Source organism: Triturus cristatus, chromosome 7 (genome assembly GCF_964204655.1).
Source record: "Triturus cristatus chromosome 7, aTriCri1.1, whole genome shotgun sequence".
Taxonomy (NCBI): Eukaryota; Metazoa; Chordata; class Amphibia; order Caudata; family Salamandridae; genus Triturus; species Triturus cristatus.
Window position 1 is genome coordinate 1,316,186,693 of NC_140590.1, and position 21,968 is coordinate 1,316,208,660.

Consider the following 21,968-nt stretch of genomic DNA (forward strand, 5'->3'; position numbering starts at 1 on the left):
TGGCCTGATAGCTAAGGTCTTAACTCTTACTCTGGCCTAATAGCTAAGGTCTTAGACTTGTACTCTGGCCTAATGGTTAAGGTCTTAACTCTTACTCTGGCTTAATAGCTAAGGTCTTAGACTCGTACTCTGGCCTACAGGTTACGGTCTTAACTCTTACTCTGGCCTAATAGCTAAGGTCTTAACTCTTACTCTGTCCTCCTGGTTAAGGACTCAACTCTTACTCTGGTCTAATAACTAAGGTCTTAGACTCATACTCTGGCCTAATGGTTAAGGTCTTAACTCTTACTCTGGCCTAATAGCTAAGGTCTTAACTCTTACTCTGGCCTAATAGCTAAGGTCTTAGACTCGTACTCTGGTCTACAGGTTAAGGTCTTAACTCTTACTCTGGCCTAATAGCTAAGGTCTTAGACTTGTACTATGGCCTACAGGTTAAGGTCTTAACTCTTACTCTGGCCTAATAGCTAAGGTCTTAGACTCATACTCTGGCCTTATGGTTAAGGTCTTAACTCTTACTCTGGCCTAATAGCTAAGGTCTTAGACTTGTATTGTGGCCTACAGGTTAAGGACTTAACTTTTTCTCTGGCCTACTGGTTAAGGTCTTAACTCTTACTCTGGCCTACTGGTTAAGGTCCTAACTCTTACTCTGGCCTATTGGTTAAGGTCTTAACTCTTACTCTGGCCTAATAGCTAAGGTCTTAGACTCGTTCTCTGGCCTAATGGTTAAGGTCTTAACTCTTACTCTGGCCTACTGGTTAAGGTCTTATCTCTTACACTGGCATAATAGCTAAGGTCTTAGACTCGTACTCTGGCCTAATGGTTAAGGTCTTAACTCTTACTCTGGCCTATTGGTTAAGCTCTTAACTTTTACTCTGGCCTACTGGTTAAGGTCTTAACTCGTACTCTGGCCTAATAGCTAAGGTCTTAGACTCGTACTCTGGCCTAATGGTTAAGGTCTTAACTCTTACTCTGGCCTAATAGCTAAGGTCTTAGACTCGTAGTCTGGCCTACTGATTAAGGTCTTAACTCTTACTCTGGCCTAATAGCTAAGGTCTTAACTCTTACTCTGGCCTAATAGCTAAGGTCTTAACTCTTACTCTGGCCTACTGGTTAAGGTCTTACCCTTACTCTGGCCTAATAGCTAAGGTCTTAGACTCGTACTATGGCCTACTGGTTAAGGTCTTAACTCTTACTCTGGCCTAATAGCTAAGGTCTTGGACTCGTGCTCTGGCCTACTGGTTAAGGTCTTAACTCTTACTATGGCCTAATATCTAAGGTCTTAGCTCTTACTCTGGCCTAATAGCTAAGGTCTTAACTCTTACTCTGGCCTGTTAGCTAAGGTATTAGACTCGTACTCTGGCCTAATGCTTAAGGTCTTAACTCTTACTCCGGCCTAATAGCTAAGGTCTTAGACTCGTACTCTGGCCTAATGGTTAAGGCCTTAACTCTTACTCTGGCCTAATAGCTAAGGTGTTAACTCTTACTCTGGCCTATAGCTAGGGTCTTAGACTGGTACTCTGGCCTACTGGTTAAGGTCTTACCTCTTGCTCTAGCCTAATAGCTAAGGTCTTAGACTCGTACTCTGGCCTAATAGCTAAGGTCTGAGACTCGTACTCTGGCCTGATAGCTAAGGTCTTAACTCTTACTCTGGCCTAATAGCTAAGGTCTTAGACTTGTACTCTGGCCTAATGGTTAAGGTCTTAACTCTTACTCTGGCCTAATAGCTAAGGTCTTAGACTCGTACTCTGGCCTACAGGTTAAGGTCTTAACTCTTACTCTGGCCTAATAGCTAAGGTCTTAACTCTTACTCTGTCCTCCTGGTTAAGGTCTTAACTCTTACTCTGGCCTAATAACTAAGGTCTTAGACTCATACTCTGGCCTAATGGTTAAGGTCTTAACTCTTACTCTGGCCTAATAGCTAAGGTCTTAACTCTTACTCTGGCCTCATAGCTAAGGTCTTAGACTCGTACTCTGGCCTACAGGTTAAGGTCTTAACTCTTACTCTGGCCTAATAGCTAAGGTCTTAGACTCGTACTCTGGCCTAATGGTTAAGGTCTTAATTCTTACTCTGGCCTAATAGCTAAAGTCTTAGACTCGTACTAAGGCCTACAGGTTAAGGTCTTAACTCTTACTCTGGCCTACTGGTTAAGGTCTTAACTCTTACTCTGGCCTATTGGTTAAGGTCTTAACTCTTACTCTGGCCTAATAGCTAAGGTCTTAGACTCGTACTCTGGCCTAATGGTTAAGGTCTTAACTCTTACTCTGGCCTACTGGTTAAGGTATTATCTCTTACACTGGCCTAATAGCTAAGGTCTTAGACTCGTACTCTGGCCTAATGGTTAAGGTCTTAACTCGTACTCTGGCCTAATAGCTAAGGTCTTAACTCTTACTCTGGCCTAAATAGTTAAGGTCTTAGACTGGTACTCTGGCCTACTGGTTAAGGTCTTAACTCTTACTCTGGCCTAATAGCTAAGGTCTTAGACTCATACTCTGGCATAATAGCTAAGGTCTTAGACTCGTACACTGGCCTAATAGCTAAGGTCTTAACTCTTACTCTGGCCTCATAGCTAAGGTCTTAGACTCATACTCTGGCCTAATGGTTAAGGTCTTACCTCTTGGTGTGGCGTAATAGCTAAGGTCTTAGACTCGTACTCTGGCCTACTGGTTAAGGTTTTAACTCTTGGTCTGGCCTAATAGCTAATGTCTTAGACTCGTACTCTGGCCTAATGGTTAAGGTCTATACTCTGACTCTGGCCTAATAGCTAAGGTCTTAACTCTTACTCTGGCCTAAATAGTTAAGGTCTTAGACTGGTACTCTGGCCTACTGGTTAAGGTCTTAACTCTTACTCTGGCCTAATAGCTAAGGTCTTAGACTCGTACTCTGGCCTAATAGCTAAGGTCTTAGACTCGTACTCTGGCCTGATAGATAAGGTCTTAACTCTCACTCTGGCCTAATAGCTAAGGTCTGAGACTTGTACTGTGGCCTAATGGTTAAGGTCTTAACTCTTACTCTGGCCTAATAGCTAAGTTCTTAGACTCGTACTCTGGCCTACTGGTTAAGGTCTTAACTCTTACTCTGGCCGAATAGCTAAGGTCTTAACTCTTACTCTGTCCTACTGGTTAAGGTCTTAACTCTTACTCTGGCCTACTGGTTAAGGTCTTAACTCTTACTCTGGCCTAATGGCTAAGGTCTTAGACTCGTACTATGGCCTAATGGTTAAGGTCTTAACTCTTACTCTGGCCTAATATCTAAGGTCTTAACTCTTACTCTGGCCTAATAGCTAAGGTCTTAACTCTTACTCTGGCCTGTTAGCTAAGGTCTTAGACTCGTACTCTGGTCTAATGCTTAAGGTCTTTACTCTTACTCCGGCCTAATAGCTAAGGTCTTAGACTCGTACTCTGGCCTAATGGTTAAGGTCTTAACTCTTACTCTGGCCTAATAGCTAAGGTCTTAACTCTTACTCTGGCCTCATAGCTAAGGTCTTAGACTCATACTCTGGCCTAATGGTTAAGGTCTTAACTCTTGGTGTGGCCTAATAGCTAAGGTCTTAGACTCGTACTCTGGCCTACTGGTTAAGGTTTTAACTCTTGGTCTGGCCTAATAGCTAAAGTCTTAGACTCGTACTCTGGCCTAATGGTTAAGGTCTTAACTCTTGGTGTGGCCTAATAGTTAAGGTCTTAGACTCGTACTCTGGCCTACTGGTTAAGGTTTTAACTCTTGGTCTGGCCTAATAGCTAAAGTCTTAGACTCGTACTCTGGCCTAATGGTTAAGGTCTTAACTCTTACTCTGGCCTAATAGCTAAGGTCTTAACTCTTACTCTGGCCTAAATAGTTAAGGTCTTAGACTGGTACTCTGGCCTACCGGTTAAGGTCTTAACTCTTGCTCTGGCCTAATAGCTAAGGTCTTAGACTCGTACTCTGGCCTAATAGCTAAGGTCTGAGACTCGTACTCTGGCCTGATAGCTAAGGTCTTAACTCTTACTCTGGCCTAATAGCTAAGGTCTTAGACTTGTACTCTGGCCTAATGGTTAAGGTCTTAACTATTACACTGGCTTAATAGCTAAGGTCTTAGACTCGTACTCTGGCCTACAGGTTAAGGTCTTAACTCTTACTCTGGCCTAATAGCTAAGGTCTTAACTCTTACTCTGTCCTCCTGGTTAAGGACTCAACTCTTACTCTGGCCTAATAACTAAGGTCTTAGACTCATACTCTGGCCTAATGGTTAAGGTCTTAGACTCGTACTATGGCCTACAGGTTAAGGTCTTAACTCTTACTCTGGCCTACTGGTTAAGGCCTTAACTCTTACTCTGGCCTACTGGTTAAGGTCTTAACTCTTACTCTGGCCTATTGGTTAAGGTCTTAACTCTTACTCTGGCCTAATAGCTAAGGTCTTAGACTCGTACTCTGGCCTAATGGTTAAGGTCTTAACTCTTACTCTGGCCTACTGGTTAAGGTCTTATCTCTTACACTGGCCTAATAGCTAAGGTCTTAGACTCGTACTCTGGCCTAATGGTTAAGGGCTTAACTCGTACTCTGGCCTAATAGATAAGGTCTTAACTCTTACTCTGGCCTAATAGCTAAGGTCTTAGACTCGTACTCTGGCCTACTGGTTAAGGTCTTAACTCTTACTCTGGCCTAATAGCTAAGGTCTTAGACTCATACTCTGGCATAATAGCTAAGGTCTTAGACTCGTACACTGGCCTAATAGCTAAGGTCTTAACTCTTACTCTGGCCTCATAGCTAAGGTCTTAGACTCATACTCTGGCCTAATGTTTAAGGTCTTACCTCTTGGTGTGGCGTAATAGCTAAGGTCTTAGGCTCGTACTCTGGCCTACTGGTTAAGGTTTTAACTCTTGGTCTGGCCTAATAGCTAAAGTCTTAGACTCGTACTCTGGCCTAATGGTTACGGTCTATACTCTTACTCTGGCCTAATAGCTAAGGTCTTAACTCTTACTCTGGCCTAAATAGTTAAGGTCTCAGACTGGTACTCTGGCCTAGTGGTTAAGGTCTTAACTCTTACTCTGGCCTAATAGCTAAGGTCTTAGACTCGTACTCTGGCCTAATAGCTAAGGTCTTAGACTCGTACTCTGGCCTGATAGCTAAGGTCTTAACTCTCACTCTGGCCTAATAGCTAAGGTCTGAGACTTGTACTGTGGCCTAATGGTTAAGGTCTTAACTCTTACTCTGGCCTAATAGCTAAGGTCTTAGACTCGTACTCTGGCCTACTGGTTAAGGTCTTAACTCTTACTCTGGCCGAATAGCTAAGGTCTTAACTCTTACTCTGTCCTACTGGTTAAGGTCTTAACTCTTACTCTGGCCTACTGGTTAAGGTCTTAACTCTTACTCTGGCCTAATGGCTAAGGTCTTAAACTCGTACTATGGCCTAATGGTTAAGGTCTTAACTCTTACTCTGGCCTAAAATCTAAGGTCTTAACTCTTACTCTGGCCTAATAGCTAAGGTCTTAACTCTTACTCTGGCCTGTTAGCTAAGGTATTAGACTCGTACTCTGGTCTAATGCTTAAGGTCTTTACTCTTACTCCGGCCTAATAGCTAAGGTCTTAGACTCGTACTCTGGCCTAATGGTTAAGGTCTTAACTCTTACTCTGGCCTAATAGCTAAGGTCTTAACTCTTACTCTGGCCTAAATAGTTAAGGTCTTAGACTGGTACTCTGGCCTACCGGTTAACGTCTTAACTCTTGCTCTGGCCTAATAGCTAAGGTCTTAGACTCGTACTCTGGCCTAATAGCTAAGGTCTGAGACTCGTACTCTGGCCTGATAGCTAAGGTCTTAACTCTTACTCTGGCCTAATAGCTAAGGTCTTAGACTTGTACTCTGGCCTAATGGTTAAGGTCTTAACTCTTACTCTGGCTTAATAGCTAAGGTCTTAGACTCATACTCTGGCCTACAGGTTAAGGTCTTAACTCTTACTCTGGCCTAATAGCTAAGGTCTTAACTCTTACTCTGTCCTCCTGGTTAAGGACTCAACTCTTACTCTGGCCTAATAACTAAGGTCTTAGACTCATACTCTGGCCTAACGGTTAAGGTCTTAACTCTTACTCTGGCCTAATAGCTAAGGTCTTAACTCTTACTCTGGCCTACTGGTTAAGGTCTTAACTCTTACTCTGGCCGAATAGCTAAGGTCTTAACTCTTACTCTGTCCTACTGTTTAAGGTCTTAACTCTTACTCTGGCCTACTGGTTAAGGTCTTAACTCTTACTCTGGCCTAATGGCTAAGGTCTTAAACTCGTACTATGGCCTAATGGTTAAGGTCTTAACTCTTACTCTGGCCTAAAATCTAAGGTCTTAACTCTTACTCTGGCCTAATAGCTAAGGTCTTAACTCTTACTCTGGCCTGTTAGCTAAGGTATTAGACTCGTACTCTGGTCTAATGCTTAAGGTCTTTACTCTTACTCCGGCCTAATAGCTAAGGTCTTAGACTCGTACTCTGGCCTAATGGTTAAGGTCTTAACTCTTACTCTGGCCTAATAGCTAAGGTCTTAACTCTTACTCTGGCCTAAATAGTTAAGGTCTTAGACTGGTACTCTGGCCTACCGGTTAACGTCTTAACTCTTGCTCTGGCCTAATAGCTAAGGTCTTAGACTGGTACTCTGGCCTAATAGCTAAGGTCTGAGACTCGTACTCTGGCCTGATAGCTAAGGTCTTAACTCTTACTCTGGCCTAATAGCTAAGGTCTTAGACTTGTACTCTGGCCTAATGGTTAAGGTCTTAACTCTTACTCTGGCTTAATAGCTAAGGTCTTAGACTCGTACTCTGGCCTACAGGTTAAGGTCTTAACTCTTACTCTGGCCTAATAGCTAAGGTCTTAACTCTTACTCTGTCCTCCTGGTTAAGGACTCAACTCTTACTCTGGCCTAATAACTAAGGTCTTAGACTCATACTCTGGCCTAACGGTTAAGGTCTTAACTCTTACTCTGGCCTAATAGCTAAGGTCTTAACTCTTACTCTGGCCTTATAGCTAAGGTCTTAGACTCGTACTCTGGCCTACAGGTTAAGGTCTTAACTCTTACTCTGGCCTAATAGCTAAGGTCTTAGACTTGTACTATGGCCTACAGGTTAAGGTCTTAACTCTTACTCTGGCCTAATAGCTAAGGTCTTAGACTCATACTCTGGCCTTATGGTTAAGGTCTTAACTCTTACTCTGGCCTAATAGCTAAGGTCTTAGACTTGTATTGTGGCCTACAGGTTAAGGACTTAACTTTTTCTCTGGCCTACTGGTTAAGGTCTTAACTCTTACTCTGGCCTACTGGTTAAGGTCCTAACTCTTACTCTGGCCTATTGGTTAAGGTCTTAATTCTTACTCTGGCCTAATAGCTAAGGTCTTAGACTCGTACTCTGGCCTAATGGTTAAGGTCTTAACTTTTACTCTGGCCTACTGGTTAAGGTCTTAACTCGTACTCTGGCCTAATAGCTAAGGTCTTAGACTCGTACTCTGGCCTAATGGTTAAGGTCTTAACTCTTACTCTGGCCTAATAGCTAAGGTCTTAGACTCGTAGCCTGGCCTACTGATTAAGGTCTTAACTCTTACTCTGGCCTAATAGCTAAGGTCTTAACTCTTACTCTGGCCTAATAGCTAAGGTCTTAACTCTTACTCTGGCCTACTGGTTAAGGTCTTAACCCTTACTCTGGCCTACTGGTTAAGGTCTTAACTCTTACTATGGCCTAATATCTAAGGTCTTAGCTCTTACTCTGGCCTAATAGCTAAGGTCTTAACGCTTACTCTGGCCTGTTAGCTAAGGTATTAGACTCGTACTCTGGCCTAATGCTTAAGGTCTTAACTCTTACTCTGGCCTAATAGCTAAGGTCTTAACTCTTACTCTGTCCTCCTGGTTAAGGTCTTAACTCTTACTCTGGCCTAATAACTAAGGTCTTAGACTCATACTCTGGCCTAATGGTTAAGGTCTCAACTCTTACTCTGGCCTAATAGCTAAGGTCTTAACTCTTACTCTGGCCTTATAGCTAAGGTCTTAGACTCGTACTCTGGCCTACAGGTTAAGGTCTTAACTCTTACTCTGGCCTAATAGCTAAGGTCATAGACTTGTACTATGGCCTACAGGTTAAGGTCTTAACTCTTACTCTGGCCTAATAGCTAAGGTCTTAGACTCATACTCTGGCCTTATGGTTAAGGTCTTAACTCTTACTCTGGCCTAATAGCTAAGGTCTTAGACTTGTATTGTGGCCTACAGGTTAAGGACTTAACTTTTTCTCTGGCCTACTGGTTAAGGTCTTAACTCTTACTCTGGCCTACTGGTTAAGGTCCTAACTCTTACTCTGGCCTATTGGCTAAGGTCTTAACTCTTACTCTGGCCTAATAGCTAAGGTCTTAGACTCGTACTCTGGCCTAATGGTTAAGGTCTTAACTTTTACTCTGGCCTACTGGTTAAGGTCTTAACTCGTACTCTGGCCTAATAGCTAAGGTCTTAGACTCGTACTCTGGCCTAATGGTTAAGGTCTTAACTCTTACTCTGGCCTAATAGCTAAGGTCTTAGACTCGTAGTCTGGCCTACTGATTAAGGTCTTAACTCTTACTCTGGCCTAATAGCTAAGGTCTTAACTCTTACTCTGGCCTAATAGCTAAGGTCTTAACTCTTACTCTGGCCTACTGGTTAAGGTCTTAACCCTTACTCTGGCCTAATAGCTAAGGTCTTAGTCTCGTACTATGGCCTACTGGTTAAGGTCTTAACTCTTACTCTGGCCTAATAGCTAAGGTCTTGGACTCGTGCTCTGGCCTACTGGTTAAGGTCTTAACTCTTACTATGGCCTAATATCTAAGGTCTTAGCTCTTACTCTGGCCTAATAGCTAAGGTCTTAACTCTTACTCTGGCCTGTTAGCTAAGGTATTAGACTCGTACTCTTGCCTAATGCTTAAGGTCTTAACTCTTACTCCGGCCTAATAGCTAAGGTCTTAGACTCGTACTCTGGCCTAATGGTTAAGGCCTTAACTCTTACTCTGGCCTAATAGCTAAGGTCTTAACTCTTACTCTGGCCTATAGCTAGGGTCTTAGACTGGTACTCTGGCCTACTGGTTAAGGTCTTACCTCTTGCTCTAGCCTAATAGCTAAGGTCTTAGACTCGTACTCTGGCCTAATAGCTAAGGTCTGAGACTCGTACTCTGGCCTGATAGCTAAGGTCTTAACTCTTACTCTGGCCTAATAGCTAAGGTCTTAGACTTGTACTCTGGCCTAATGGTTAAGGTCTTAACTCTTACTCTGGCCTAATAGCTAAGGTCTTAGACTCGTACTCTGGCCTACAGGTTAAGGTCTTAACTCTTAGTCTGGCCTAATAGCTAAGGTCTTAACTCTTACTCTGTCCTCCTGGTTAAGGTCTTAACTCTTACTCTGGCCTAATAACTAAGGTCTTAGACTCATACTCTGGCCTAATGGTTAAGGTCTTAACTCTTACTCTGGCCTAATAGCTAAGGTCTTAACTCTTACTCTGGCCTCATAGCTAAGGTCTTAGACTCGTACTCTGGCCTACAGGTTAAGGTCTTAACTCTTACTCTGGCCTAATAGGTAAGGTCTTAGACTCGTACTCTGGCCTAATGGTTAAGGTCTTAATTCTTACTCTGGCCTAATAGCTAAAGTCTTAGACTCGTACTAAGGCCTACAGGTTAAGGTCTTAACTCTTACTCTGGCCTACTGGTTAAGGTCTTAACTCTTACTCTGGCCTATTGGTTAAGGTCTTAACTCTTACTCTGGCCTAATAGCTAAGGTCTTAGACTCGTACTCTGGCCTAATGGTTAAGGTCTTAACTCTTACTCTGGCCTACTGGTTAAGGTCTTATCTCTTACACTGGCCTAATAGCTAAGGTCTTAGACTCGTACTCTGGCCTAATGGTTAAGGTCTTAACTCGTACTCTGGCCTAACAGTTAAGGTCTTAACTCTTACTCTGGCCTAATAGCTAAGGTCTTAGACTCGTACTCTGGCCTACTGGTTAAGGTCTTAACTCTTACTCTGGCCTAATAGCTAAGGTCTTAGACTCATACTCTGGCATAATAGCTAAGGTCTTAGACTCGTACACTGGCCTAATAGCTAAGGTCTTAACTCTTACTCTGGCCTCATAGCTAAGGTCTTAAACTCATACTCTGGCCTAATGGTTAAGGTCTTACCTCTTGGTGTGGCGTAATAGCTAAGGTCTTAGACTCGTACTCTGGCCTACTGGTTAAGGTTTTAACTCTTGGTCTGGCCTAATAGCTAAAGTCTTAGACTCGTACTCTGGCCTAATGGTTAAGGTCTATACTCTGACTCTGGCCTAATAGCTAAGGTCTTAACTCTTACTCTGGCCTAAATAGTTAAGGTCTTAGACTGGTACTCTGGCCTACTGGTTAAGGTCTTAACTCTTACTCTGGCCTAATAGCTAAGGTCTTAGACTCGTACTCTGGCCTAATAGCTAAGGTCTTAGACTCGTACTCTGGCCTGATAGCTAAGGTCTTAACTCTCACTCTGGCCTAATAGCTAAGGTCTGAGACTTGTACTGTGGCCTAATGGTTAAGGTCTTAACTCTTACTCTGGCCTAATAGCTAAGGTCTTAGACTTGTACTCTGGCCTACTGGTTAAGGTCTTAACTCTTACTCTGGCCAAATAGCTAAGGTCTTAACTCTTACTCTGTCCTACTGGTTAAGGTCTTAACTCTTACTCTGGCCTACTGGTTAAGGTCTTAACTCTTACTCTGGCCTAATGGCTAAGGTCTTAGACTCGTACTATGGCCTAATGGTTAAGGTCTTAACTCTTACTCTGGCCTAATATCTAAGGTCTTAACTCTTACTCTGGCCTAATAGCTAAGGTCTTAACTCTTACTCTGGCCTGTTAGCTAAGGTATTAGACTCCTACTCTGGTCTAATGCTTAAGGTCTTTACTCTTACTCTGGCCTAATAGCTAAGGTCTTAGACTCGTACTCTGGCCTAATGGTTAAGGTCTTAACTCTTACTCTGGCCTAATAGCTAAGGTCTTAACTCTTACTCTGGCCTAAATAGTTAAGGTCTTAGACTGGTACTCTGGCCTACCGGTTAAGGTCTTAACTCTTGCTCTGGCCTAATAGCTAAGGTCTTAGACTCGTACTCTGGCCTAATAGCTAAGGTCTGAGACTCGTACTCTGGCCTGATAGCTAAGGTCTTAACTCTTACTCTGGCCTAATAGCTAAGGTCTTAGACTTGTACTCTGGCCTAATGGTTAAGGTCTTAACTCTTACTCTGGCTTAATAGCTAAGGTCTTAGACTCGTACTCTGGCCTACAGGTTACGGTCTTAACTCTTACTCTGGCCTAATAGCTAAGGTCTTAACTCTTACTCTGTCCTCCTGGTTAAGGACTCAACTCTTACTCTGGTCTAATAACTAAGGTCTTAGACTCATACTCTGGCCTAATGGTTAAGGTCTTAACTCTTACTCTGGCCTAATAGCTAAGGTCTTAACTCTTACTCTGGCCTAATAGCTAAGGTCTTAGACTCGTACTCTGGTCTACAGGTTAAGGTCTTAACTCTTACTCTGGCCTAATAGCTAAGGTCTTAGACTTGTACTATGGCCTACAGGTTAAGGTCTTAACTCTTACTCTGGCCTAATAGCTAAGGTCTTAGACTCATACTCTGGCCTTATGGTTAAGGTCTTAACTCTTACTCTGGCCTAATAGCTAAGGTCTTAGACTTGTATTGTGGCCTACAGGTTAAGGACTTAACTTTTTCTCTGGCCTACTGGTTAAGGTCTTAACTCTTACTCTGGCCTACTGGTTAAGGTCCTAACTCTTACTCTGGCCTATTGGTTAAGGTCTTAACTCTTACTCTGGCCTAATAGCTAAGGTCTTAGACTCGTTCTCTGGCCTAATGGTTAAGGTCTTAACTCTTACTCTGGCCTACTGGTTAAGGTCTTATCTCTTACACTGGCATAATAGCTAAGGTCTTAGACTCGTACTCTGGCCTAATGGTTAAGGTCTTAACTCTTACTCTGGCCTATTGGTTAAGGTCTTAACTTTTACTCTGGCCTACTGGTTAAGGTCTTAACTCGTACTCTGGCCTAATAGCTAAGGTCTTAGACTCGTACTCTGGCCTAATGGTTAAGGTCTTAACTCTTACTCTGGCCTAATAGCAAAGGTCTTAGACTCGTAGTCTGGCCTACTGATTAAGGTCTTAACTCTTACTCTGGCCTAATAGCTAAGGTCTTAACTCTTACTCTGGCCTAATAGCTAAGGTCTTAACTCTTACTCTGGCCTACTGGTTAAGGTCTTAACCCTTACTCTGGCCTAATAGCTAAGGTCTTAGACTCGTACTATGGCCTACTGGTTAAGGTCTTAACTCTTACTCTGGCCTAATAGCTAAGGTCTTGGACTCGTGCTCTGGCCTACTGGTTAAGGTCTTAACTCTTACTATGGCCCAATATCTAAGGTCTTAGCTCTTACTCTGGCCTAATAGCTAAGGTCTTAACTCTTACTCTGGCCTGTTAGCTAAGGTATTAGACTCGTACTCTGGCCTAATGCTTAAGGTCTTAACTCTTACTCCGGCCTAATAGCTAAGGTCTTAGACTCGTACTCTGGCCTAATGGTTAAGGCCTTAACTCTTACTCTGGCCTAATAGCTAAGGTCTTAACTCTTACTCTGGCCTATAGCTAGGGTCTTAGACTGGTACTCTGGCCTACTGGTTAAGGTCTTACCTCTTGCTCTAGCCTAATAGCTAAGGTCTTAGACTCGTACTCTGGCCTAATAGCTAAGGTCTGAGACTCGTACTCTGGCCTGATAGCTAAGGTCTTAACTCTTACTCTGGCCTAATAGCTAAGGTCTTAGACTTGTACTCTGGCCTAATGGTTAAGGTCTTAACTCTTACTCTGGCCTAATAGCTAAGGTCTTAGACTCGTACTCTGGCCTACAGGTTAAGGTCTTAACTCTTACTCTGGCCTAATAGCTAAGGTCTTAACTCTTACTCTGTCCTCCTGGTTAAGGTCTTAACTCTTACTCTGGCCTAATAACTAAGGTCTTAGACTCATACTCTGGCCTAATGGTTAAGGTCTTAACTCTTACTCTGGCCTAATAGCTAAGGTCTTAACTCTTACTCTGGCCTCATAGCTAAGGTCTTAGACTCGTACTCTGGCCTACAGGTTAAGGTCTTAACTCTTACTCTGGCCTAATAGCTAAGGTCTTAGACTCGTACTCTGGCCTAATGGTTAAGGTCTTAATTCTTACTCTGGCCTAATAGCTAAAGTCTTAGACTCGTACTAAGGCCTACAGGTTAAGGTCTTAACTCTTACTCTGGCCTACTGGTTAAGGTCTTAACTCTTACTCTGGCCTATTGGTTAAGGTCTTAACTCTTACTCTGGCCTAATAGCTAAGGTCTTAGACTCGTACTCTGGCCTAATGGTTAAGGTCTTAACTCTTACTCTGGCCTACTGGTTAAGGTCTTATCTCTTACACTGGCCTAATAGCTAAGGTCTTAGACTCGTACTCTGGCCTAATGGTTAAGGTCTTAACTCGTACTCTGGCCTAATAGCTAAGGTCTTAACTCTTACTCTGGCCTAAATAGTTAAGGTCTTAGACTGGTACTCTGGCCTACTGGTTAAGGTCTTAACTCTTACTCTGGCCTAATAGCTAAGGTCTTAGACTCATACTCTGGCATAATAGCTAAGGTCTTAGACTCGTACACTGGCCTAATAGCTAAGGTCTTAACTCTTACTCTGGCCTCATAGCTAAGGTCTTAGACTCATACTCTGGCCTAATGGTTAAGGTCTTACCTCTTGGTGTGGCGTAATAGCTAAGGTCTTAGACTCGTACTCTGGCCTACTGGTTAAGGTTTTAACTCTTGGTCTGGCCTAATAGCTAAAGTCTTAGACTCGTACTCTGGCCTAATGGTTAAGGTCTATACTCTGACTCTGGCCTAATAGCTAAGGTCTTAACTCTTACTCTGGCCTAAATAGTTAAGGTCTTAGACTGGTACTCTGGCCTACTGGTTAAGGTCTTAACTCTTACTCTGGCCTAATAGCTAAGGTCTTAGACTCGTACTCTGGCCTAATAGCTAAGGTCTTAGACTCGTACTCTGGCCTGATAGATAAGGTCTTAACTCTCACTCTGGCCTAATAGCTAAGGTCTGAGACTTGTACTGTGGCCTAATGGTTAAGGTCTTAACTCTTACTCTGGCCTAATAGCTAAGTTCTTAGACTCGTACTCTGGCCTACTGGTTAAGGTCTTAACTCTTACTCTGGCCGAATAGCTAAGGTCTTAACTCTTACTCTGTCCTACTGGTTAAGGTCTTAACTCTTACTCTGGCCTACTGGTTAAGGTCTTAACTCTTACTCTGGCCTAATGGCTAAGGTCTTAGACTCGTACTATGGCCTAATGGTTAAGGTCTTAACTCTTACTCTGGCCTAATATCTAAGGTCTTAACTCTTACTCTGGCCTAATAGCTAAGGTCTTAACTCTTACTCTGGCCTGTTAGCTAAGGTCTTAGACTCGTACTCTGGTCTAATGCTTAAGGTCTTTACTCTTACTCCGGCCTAATAGCTAAGGTCTTAGACTCGTACTCTGGCCTAATGGTTAAGGTCTTAACTCTTACTCTGGCCTAATAGCTAAGGTCTTAACTCTTACTCTGGCCTCATAGCTAAGGTCTTAGACTCATACTCTGGCCTAATGGTTAAGGTCTTACCTCTTGGTGTGGCCTAATAGCTAAGGTCTTAGACTCGTACTCTGGCCTACTGGTTAAGGTTTTAACTCTTGGTCTGGCCTAATAGCTAAAGTCTTAGACTCGTACTCTGGCCTAATGGTTAAGGTCTTAACTCTTGGTGTGGCCTAATAGTTAAGGTCTTAGACTCGTACTCTGGCCTACTGGTTAAGGTTTTAACTCTTGGTCTGGCCTAATAGCTAAAGTCTTAGACTCGTACTCTGGCCTAATGGTTAAGGTCTTAACTCTTACTCTGGCCTAATAGCTAAGGTCTTAACTCTTACTCTGGCCTAAATAGTTAAGGTCTTAGACTGGTACTCTGGCCTACCGGTTAAGGTCTTAACTCTTGCTCTGGCCTAATAGCTAAGGTCTTAGACTCGTACTCTGGCCTAATAGCTAAGGTCTGAGACTCGTAATCTGGCCTAATAGCTAAGGTCTTAGACTTGTACTCTGGCCTAATGGTTAAGGTCTTAACTATTACACTGGCTTAATAGCTAAGGTCTTAGACTCGTACTCTGGCCTACAGGTTAAGGTCTTAACTCTTACTCTGGCCTAATAGCTAAGGTCTTAACTCTTACTCTGTCCTCCTGGTTAAGGACTCAACTCTTACTCTGGCCTAATAACTAAGGTCTTAGACTCATACTCTGGCCTAATGGTTAAGGTCTTAACTCTTACTCTGGCCTAATAGCTAAGGTCTTAACTCTTACTCTGGCCTAATAGCTAAGGTCTTAGACTCGTACTCTGGCCTACAGGTTAAGGTCTTAACTCTTACTCTGGCCTAATAGCTAAGGTCTTAGACTCGTACTCTGGCCTACAGGTTAAGGTCTTAACTCTTACTCTGGCCTAATAGCTAAGGTCTTAGACTCGTACTATGGCCTACAGGTTAAGGTCTTAACTCTTACTCTGGCCTACTGGTTAAGGCCTTAACTCTTACTCTGGCCTACTGGTTAAGGTCTTAACTCTTACTCTGGCCTATTGGTTAAGGTCTTAACTCTTACTCTGGCCTAATATCTAAGGTCTTAGACTCGTACTCTGGCCTAATGGTTAAGGTCTTAACTCTTACTCTGGCCTACTGGTTAAGGTCTTATCTCTTACACTGGCCTAATAGCTAAGGTCTTAGACTCGTACTCTGGCCTAATGGTTACGGTCTTAACTCTTACTCTGGCCTATTGGTTAAGGTCTTAACTCTTACTCTGGCCTAATAGCTAAGGTCTTAACTCTTACTCTGGCCTAATAGCTAAGGTCTTAGACTTGTACTCTGGCCTACTGGTTAAGGTCTTAACTCTTACTCTGGCCTAATAGCTAAGGTCTTAGACTCATACTCTGGCATAATAGCTAAGGTCTTAGACTCGTACACTGGCCTAATAGCTAAGGTCTTAACTCTTACTCTGGCCTCATAGCTAAGGTCTTAGACTCATACTCTGGCCTAATGGTTAAGGTCTTAACTCTTGGTGTGGCCTAATAGCTAAGGTCTTAGACTCGTACTCTGGCCTACTGGTTAAGGTTTTAACTCTTGGTCTGGCCTAATAGCTAAAGTCTTAGACTCGTACTCTGGCCTAATGGTTAAGGTCTTAACTCTTACTCTGGACTAATAGCTAAGGTATTAACTCTTACTCTGGCCTAATAGTTAAGGTCTTAGACTGGTACTCTGGCCTACTGGTTAAGGTCTTAACTCTTACTCTGGCCTAATAGCTAAGGTCTTAGACTCGTACTCTGGCCTAATAGCTAAGGTCTTAGACTCGTACTCTGGCCTGATAGCTAAGGTCTTAACTCTCACTCTGGCCTAATAGCTAAGGTCTTAGACTTGTACTCTGGCCTAATGGTTAAGGTCTTAACTCTTACTCTGGCCTAATAGCTAAGGTCTTAGACTCGTACTCTGGCCTACTGGTTAACCCCTTCGATGCTGCGCAGATTCCGCCGCTGTGCTGACGGAATCTTGCGCGGGTGTGGTCATGACGGAATGGTTCCGTCATGAGCACAGCTCAACCGTGGGTCATGACGGAACCATTCCGTCATGAGCACCGAAGGGGTTAAGGTCTTAACTCTTACTCTGGCCTAATAGCTAAGGTCTTAACTCTTACTCTAGCCTATAGCTAGGGTCTTAGACTGGTACTCTGGCCTACCGGTTACGGTCTTAACTCTTGCTCTGGCCTAATAGCTAAGGTCTTAGACTCGTACTCTGGCCTAATAGCTAAGGTCTAAGACTCGTACTCTGGCCTGATAGCTAAGGTCTTAACTCTTACTCTGGCCTAATAGCTAAGGTCTTAACTCTTACTCTGTCCTTCTGGTTAAGGACTCAACTCTTACTCTGGCCGAATAACTAAGGTCTTAGACTCATACTCTGGCCTAATGGTTAAGGTCTTAACTCTCACTCTGGCCTAATAGCTAAGGTCTTAACTCTTACTCTGGCCTAATAGCTAAGGTCTTAGACTCGTACTCTGGCCTACAGGTTAAGGTCTTAACTCTTACTCTGGCCTAATAGCTAAGGTCTTAGACTCGTACTCTGGCCTAATGGTTAAGGTCTTAATTCTTACTCTGGCCTAATAGCTAAAGTCTTAGACACGTACTAAGGCCTACAGGTTAAGGTCTTAACTCTTACTCTGGCCTACTGGTTAAGGTCTTAACTCTTACTCTGGCCTATTGGTTAAGGTCTTAACTCTTACTATGGCCTAATATCTAAGGTCTTAGCTCTTACTCTGGCCTAATAGCTAAGGTCTTAACTCTTACTCTGGCCTGTTAGCTAAGGTATTAGACTCGTACTCTGGCCTAATGCTTAAGGTCTTAACTCTTACTCCGGCCTAATAGCTAAGGTCTTAGACTCGTACTCTGGCCTAATGGTTAAGGCCTTAACTCTTACTCTGGCCTAATAGCTAAGGTCTTAACTCTTACTCTGGCCTATAGCTAGGGTCTTAGACTGGTACTCTGGCCTACTGGTTAAGGTCTTACCTCTTGCTCTGGCCTAATAGCTAAGGTCTTAACTCTTACTCTGGCCTAATAGCTAAGGTCTTAGACTCGTACTCTGGCCTACAGGTTAAGGTCTTAACTCTTACTCTGGCCTAATAGCTAAGGTCTTAGACTCGTACTCTGGCCTAATGGTTAAGGTCTTAATTCTTACTCTGGCCTAATAGCTAAAGTCTTAGACTCGTACTAAGGCCTACAGGTTAAGGTCTTAACTCTTACTCTGGCCTACTGGTTAAGGTCTTAACTCTTACTCTGGCCTATTGGTTAAGGTCTTAACTCTTACTCTGGCCTAATAGCTAAGGTCTTAGACTCGTACCCTGGCCTAATAGCTAAGGTCTTAACTCTTACTCTGGCCTAATAGCTAAGATCTTAGACTCGTACTCTGGCCTACTGGTTAAGGTCTTAACTTTTTCTCTGGCCTAATAGCTAAGGTCCTAACTCTTACTCTGGCCTACTGGTTAATTTCTTAACTCTTACTCTGGCCTACTGGTTAAGGTCTTAAATCTTACTATGGCCTAATAGCTAAGGTCTTAGACTCGTACTCTGGCCTACTGGTTAAGGTCTTAACTCTTACTCTGGCCCACTGGTTAAGATCTTAACCCTTACTCTGGCCTAATAGCTAAGGTCTTAGACTCGTACTATGGCCTACAGGTTAAGGTCTTAACTCTTACTCTGGCCTAATAGCTAATGTCTTAGACTCATACTCTTGCCTAATGGTTAAGGTCTTAACTCTTACTCTGGCCTAATAGCTAAGGTCTTAGACTTGTATTGTGGCCTACAGGTTAAGGACTTAACTTTTTCTCTGGCCTACTGGTTAAGGTCTTAACTCTTACTCTGGCCTACTGGTTAAGGTCCTAACTCTTACTCTGGCCTATTGGTTAAGGTCTTAACTCTTACTCTGGCCTAATAGCTAAGGTCTTAGACTCGTACTCTGGCCTAATGGTTAAGGTCTTAACTTTTACTCTGGCCTACTGGTTAAGGTCTTAACTCGTACTCTGGCCTAATAGCTAAGGTCTTAGACTCGTACTCTGGCCTAATGGTTAAGGTCTTAACTCTTACTCTGGCCTAATAGCTAAGGTCTTAGACTCGTAGTCTGGCCTACTGATTAAGGTCTTAACTCTTACTCTGGCCTAATAGCTAAGGTCTTAACTCTTACTCTGGCCTAATAGCTAAGGTCTTAACTCTTACTCTGGCCTACTGGTTAAGGTCTTAACCCTTACTCTGGCCTAATAGCTAAGGTCTTAGACTCGTACTATCGCCTACTGGTTAAGGTCTTAACTCTTACTCTGGCCTAATAGCTAAGGTCTTGGACTCGTGCTCTGGCCTACTGGTTAAGGTCTTAACTCTTACTATGGCCTAATATCTAAGGTCTTAGCTCTTACTCTGGCCTAATAGCTAAGGTCTTAACTCTTACTCTGGCCTGTTAGCTAAGGTATTAGACTCGTACTCTGGCCTAATGCTTAAGGTCTTAACTCTTACTCCGGCCTAATAGCTAAGGTCTTAGACTCGTACTCTGGCCTAATGGTTAAGGCCTTAACTCTTACTCTGGCCTAATAGCTAAGGTCTTAACTCTTACTCTGGCCTATAGCTAGGGTCTTAGACTGGTACTCTGGCCTACTGGTTAAGGTCTTAACTCTTACTCTGGCCTAATAGCTAAGGTCTTAACTCTTACTCTGGCCTCATAGCTAAGGTCTTAGACTCGTACTCTGGCCTGATAGCTAAGGTCTTAACTCTTACTCTGGCCTAATAGCTAAGGTCTTAGACTTGTACTCTGGCCTAATGGTTAAGGTCTTAACTCTTACTCTGGCCTAATAGCTAAGGTCTTAGACTCGTACTCTGGCCTACAGGTTAAGGTCTTAACTCTTACTCTGGCCTAATAGCTAAGGTCTTAACTCTTACTCTGTCCACCTGGTTAAGGTCTTAACTCTTACTCTGGCCTAATAACTAAGGTCTTAGACTCATACTCTGGCCTAATGGTTAAGGTCTTAACTCTTACTCTGGCCTAATAGCTAAGGTCTTAACTCTTACTCTGGCCTCATAGCTAAGGTCTTAGACTCGTACTCTGGCCTACAGGTTAAGGTCTTAACTCTTACTCTGGCCTAATAGCTAAGGTCTTAGACTCGTACTCTGGCCTAATGGTTAAGGTCTTAATTCTTACTCTGGCCTAATAGCTAAAGTCTTAGACTCGTACTAAGGCCTACAGGTTAAGGTCTTAACTCTTACTCTGGCCTACTGGTTAAGGTCTTAACTCTTACTCTGGCCTATTGGTTAAGGTCTTAACTCTTACTCTGGCCTAATAGCTAAGGTCTTAGACTCGTACTCTGGCCTAATGGTTAAGGTCTTAACTCTTACTCTGGCCTACTGGTTAAGGTCTTATCTCTTACACTGGCCTAATAGCTAAGGTCTTAGACTCGTACTCTGGCCTAATGGTTAAGGTCTTAACTCGTACTCTGGCCTAATAGTTAAGGTCTTAACTCTTACTCTGGCCTAATAGCTAAGGTCTTAGACTCGTACTCTGGCCTACTGGTTAAGGTCTTAACTCTTACTCTGGCATAATAGCTAAGGTCTTAGACTCGTACACTGGCCTAATAGCTAAGGTCTTAACTCTTACTCTGGCCTCATAGCTAAGGTCTTAGACTCATACTCTGGCCTAATGGTTAAGGTCTTAACTCTTGGTGTGGCCTAATAGCTAAGGTCTTAGACTCGTACTCTGGCCTACTGGTTAAGGTTTTAACTCTTGGTCTGGCCTAATAGCTAAAGTCTTAGACTCGTACTCTGGCCTAATGGTTAAGGTCTTAACTCTTACTCTGGACTAATAGCTAAGGTATTAACTCTTACTCTGGCCTAATAGTTAAGGTCTTAGACTGGTACTCTGGCCTACTGGTTAAGGTCTTAACTCTTACTCTGGCCTAATAGCTAAGGTCTTAGACTCGTACTCTGGCCTAATAGCTAAGGTCTTAGACTCGTACTCTGGCCTGATAGCTAAGGTCTTAACTCTCACTCTGGCCTAATAGCTAAGGTCTTAGACTTGTACTCTGGCCTAATGGTTAAGGTCTTAACTCTTACTCTGGCCTAATAGCTAAGGTCTTAGACTCGTACTCTGGCCTACTGGTTAAGGTCTTAACTCTTACTCTGGCCTAATAGCTAAGGTCTTAGACTCATACTCTGGCATAATAGCTAAGGTCTTAGACTCGTACACTGGCCTAATAGCTAAGGTCTTAACTCTTACTCTGGCCTCATAGCTAAGGTCTTAAACTCATACTCTGGCCTAATGGTTAAGGTCTTACCTCTTGGTGTGGCGTAATAGCTAAGGTCTTAGACTCGCACTCTGGCCTACTGGTTAAGGTTTTAACTCTTGGTCTGGCCTAATAGCTAAAGTCTTAGACTCGTACTCTGGCCTAATGGTTAAGGTCTATACTCTGACTCTGGCCTAATAGCTAAGGTCTTAACTCTTACTCTGGCCTAAATAGTTAAGGTCTTAGACTGGTACTCTGGCCTACTGGTTAAGGTCTTAACTCTTACTCTGGCCTAATAGCTAAGGTCTTAGACTCGTACTCTGGCCTAATAGCTAAGGTCTTAGACTCGTACTCTGGCCTGATAGCTAAGGTCTTAACTCTCACTCTGGCCTAATAGCTAAGGTCTGAGACTTGTACTGTGGCCTAATGGTTAAGGTCTTAACTCTTACTCTGGCCTAATAGCTAAGGTCTTAGACTTGTACTCTGGCCTACTGGTTAAGGTCTTAACTCTTACTCTGGCCAAATAGCTAAGGTCTTAACTCTTACTCTGTCCTACTGGTTAAGGTCTTAACTCTTACTCTGGCCTACTGGTTAAGGTCTTAACTCTTACTCTGGCCTAATGGCTAAGGTCTTAGACTCGTACTATGGCCTAATGGTTAAGGTCTTAACTCTTACTCTGGCCTAATATCTAAGGTCTTAACTCTTACTCTGGCCTAATAGCTAAGGTCTTAACTCTTACTCTGGCCTGTTAGCTAAGGTATTAGACTCCTACTCTGGTCTAATGCTTAAGGTCTTTACTCTTACTCTGGCCTAATAGCTAAGGTCTTAGACTCGTACTCTGGCCTAATGGTTAAGGTCTTAACTCTTACTCTGGCCTAATAGCTAAGGTCTTAACTCTTACTCTGGCCTAAATAGTTAAGGTCTTAGACTGGTACTCTGGCCTACCGGTTAAGGTCTTAACTCTTGCTCTGGCCTAATAGCTAAGGTCTTAGACTCGTACTCTGGCCTAATAGCTAAGGTCTGAGACTCGTACTCTGGCCTGATAGCTAAGGTCTTAACTCTTACTCTGGCCTAATAGCTAAGGTCTTAGACTTGTACTCTGGCCTAATGGTTAAGGTCTTAA